At 44.7% G+C, this 3,571-nt stretch overlaps 2 non-coding genes across 2 annotated transcripts; both read left to right on the forward strand.

Annotated features, from left to right (window-relative positions):
* The first annotated feature begins 740 nt into the window (after positions 1–740).
* On the forward strand, positions 741–813 carry trnak-cuu. The gene has a single exon. It is a non-coding gene; the product is annotated as a tRNA-Lys (tRNA).
* A 2,655-nt stretch (positions 814–3,468) lies between these two features.
* On the forward strand, positions 3,469–3,541 carry trnak-cuu. The gene has a single exon. It is a non-coding gene; the product is annotated as a tRNA-Lys (tRNA).
* The last annotated feature ends 30 nt before the right edge of the window (positions 3,542–3,571 follow it).

Genomic DNA, 3,571 nt, shown 5'->3' on the forward strand with positions numbered 1-3,571 from the left:
GCAAAAATCTTCATGACGAAGCCTGTCTTGCAGGTCTTCAAAGGGGTAGGCTTCTCGCAGTAATAGTGTTAAATTTTGTTTGAAGTTCACCGTTACACAATTGAGGGAGCATTAGCAAGGCCCTGGACCCGTAACTGCTCCCTGGGTGCTTTAAAGTGGCAGCCCATGCAAAGATGTCTCAAATTTGCATTTTGCCCACACTATAATTCTCTGTGACGCAAAGTTTATTATTTACTCTTTTTACTATCTTCTCCCTTACGAAATTGAAGTTAAGGGATAATTAGCGAACTCAGGGAAGAGCCCCACGTTGGGTGCATTCCTATCGGGGCAGCATTAGCTCAATCCATGGGGACTTGGCTTGGGAGTAAAGACTTGCTGGATTGAGCCCCCTGAGCAACGCTCTGAAAACGTAACTCTTCACGGTACAATGTCTGCCCATTCTAGGATTGGTTAAATCCAGAGGCCTAAATTGAGGGAGCATTAGCAAGGCCCTGGACCCGTAACTGCTCCCTGGGTGGTTTAAAGTGGCAGCCCATTCAAAGATGGGTTAAATGCACAGCCTCAAATTCGCAGTTGGGAAAATTTGGCCCAATACTATAATTGTATGTCATATATAAAGTTTATTATTTACTATCTTTGCTATCTTCTTCCTTACTAAATTAGAGTTAGCAGCTAACCACATTATCATGTGAGATTACAGGTTGTTTGAGAATTGAAGGGCTTACACTTAGACTGATGTGGCCCGGCTAGCTCAGTTGGTAGAGCATGAGACTCTTAATCTCAGGGTCGTGGGTTCGAGCCCCACGTTGGGTGTCTTCCTGTTAGCTCAATCTGTGGGGACTTGGCTTGGGAGTAAAGACTTGCTGGATTGAGCCCCATGAGCACCACTCTGAAAACGTAAGTCTTCACGGTACAATGTCTGCCCACTCTTGGATTGGTTAAATCCAGAGGCCTAAATTGAGGGAGCATTAGCAAGGCCCTGGACCCATAACTTCTCCCTGGGTGCTTTAAAGTGGCAGCCCATTCAAGGATGGGTTAAATGCACAGCCTCAAATTTGCATTTGGCCTACATATAATTCTATGTTACTCAAAGTTTATCATTTACTCTTTTTACTATCGTCTCCCTTACGAAATTGAAGTTAAGGGATAATTAGCAAACTCAGGGTAGAGCCCCACGTTGGGTGCATTCCTATCGGGGCAGCATTAGCTCAATCCATGGGGACTTGGCTTGGGAGTAAAGACTTGCTGGATTGAGCCCCCTGAGCAACGCTCTGAAAACGTAACTCTTCACGGTACAATGTCTGCCCACTCTTGGATTGGTTAAATCCAGAGGCCTAAATTGAGGGAGCATTAGCAAGGCCCTGTACCCATAACAATTGGCCCACACTATAATTCTATGTTACTCAAAGTTTATCATTTACTCTTTTACTATCGTCTCCCTTACGAAATTGAAGTTAAGAGATAAGTAGCGAACTAAGGGTAGAGCCCCACGTTGGGCGCATTCCTATCGGGGCAGCATTAGCTCAATCCATGGGGACTTGGCCCCCTGAGCAATGCTCTGAAAACGTAACTCTTCACGGTACAATGTCTGCCTACTCTTGGATTGGTTAAATCCAGAGGCCTAAATTGAGGGAGCATTAGCAAGGCCCTGTACCCATAACAATTGGCCCACACTATAATTCTATGTTACTCAAAGTTTATCATTTACTCTTTTTACTATCTTCTCCCTTACGAAATTGAAGTTAAAGGATAAGTAGCGAACTAAGGGTAGAGCCCCACGTTGGGCGCATTCCTATCGGGGCAGCATTAGCTCAATCCATGGGGATTTGGCTTAGGAGTAAAGATTTTCTGGTTGGAGCCCCTTGAGCAACGCCCTGAAAACGTCACTGCTCCCTTGACACTGTACAATGCCTACCCATTCTAGGATTGGTTAAATCCAGAGGCCTAAATTGAGGGAGCATTAGCAAGGCCCTGGACCCGTAACTGCTCCCTGGGTGCTTTAAAGTGGCAGCCCATTCAAAGATGGGTTAAATGCACAGCCTCAAATTCGCAGTTGGGAAAATTTGGCCCAATACTATAATTGTATGTCATATATAAAGTTTATTATTTACTATCTTTGCTATCTTCTTCCTTACTAAATTAGAGTTAGCAGAAAACGTAAGTCTTCACGGTACAATGTCTGCCCACTCTTGGATTGGTTAAATCCAGAGGCCTAAATTGAGGGAGCATTAGCAAGGCCCTGTACCCATAACAATTGGCCCACACTATAATTCTATGTTACTCAAAGTTTATCATTTACTCTATTTACTATCGTCTCCCTTACGAAATTGAAGTTAAGAGATAAGTAGCGAACTAAGGGTAGAGCCCCACGTTGGGCGCATTCCTATTGGGGCAGCATTAGCTCAATCCATGGGGACTTGGCCCCCTGAGCAATGCTCTGAAAACGTAGCTCTTCACGGTACAATGTCTGCCTACTCTTGGATTGGTTAAATCCAGAGGCCTAAATTGAGGGAGCATTAGCAAGGCCCTGTACCCATAACAATTGGCCCACACTATAATTCTATGTTACTCAAAGTTTATCATTTACTCTTTTTACTATCTTCTACTTACGAAATTGAAGTTAAAGGATAAGTAGCGAACTAAGGGTAGAGCCCCACGTTGGGCGCATTCCCATCGGGGCAGCATTAGCTCAATCCATGGGGACTTGGCTTAGGAGTAAAGATTTTCTGGTTGGAGCCCCTTGAGCAACGCCCTGAAAACGTCACTGCTCCCTTGACACTGTACAATGCCTACCCATTCTAGGATTGGTTAAATCCAGAGGCCTAAATTGAGGGAGCATTAGCAAGGCCCTGGACCCGTAACTGCTCCCTGGGTGCTTTAAAGTGGCAGCCCATTCAAAGATGGGTTAAATGCACAGCCTCAAATTTGCATTTGGCCCACACTATAATTCTATGTTACTCAAAGTTTATCATTTACTCTTTTTACTATCGTCTCCCTTACAAAATTGAAGTTAAGGGATAATTATCAAACTCAGGGTCGATCCCCACGTTGGGCGCATTCCTATCGGGGCAGCATTAGCTCAATCCATGGGGACTTGGCTTAGGAGTAAAGATTTTCTGGTTGGAACCCCATGAGCAACGCCCTGAAAACGTCACTGCTCCCTTGACACTGTACAATGCCTACCCATTCTAGGATTGGTTAAATCCAGAGGCCTAAATTGAGGGAGCATTAGCAAGGCCCTGGACCCGTAACTGCTCCCTGGTGTTTTAAAGTGGCAGCCCATTCAAAGATGGGTTAAATGCACAGCCTCATATTCGCAGTTGGGAAAATTTGGCCCATATATAAAGTTTATTATTTACTATCTTTGCTATCTTCTTCCTTACTAAATTAGAGTTAGCAGCTAACCACATTATCATGTGAGATTACAGGTTGTTTGAGAATTGAAGGGCTTACACTTAGCCTGACGTGGCCCGGCTAGCTCAGTCGGTAGAGCATGAGACTCTTAATCTCAGGGTCGTGGGTTCGAGTCCCACGTTGGGCGTCTTCCTATTAGCTCAATCTGTGGGGACTT

The sequence above is a fragment of the Micropterus salmoides genome, unplaced genomic scaffold (genome assembly GCF_014851395.1).
Source record: "Micropterus salmoides isolate LMB-PRFRI ecotype aquatic unplaced genomic scaffold, ASM1485139v1 Ms_hic_scaffold_3088, whole genome shotgun sequence".
NCBI classification, from domain to species: Eukaryota; Metazoa; Chordata; class Actinopteri; order Centrarchiformes; family Centrarchidae; genus Micropterus; species Micropterus salmoides.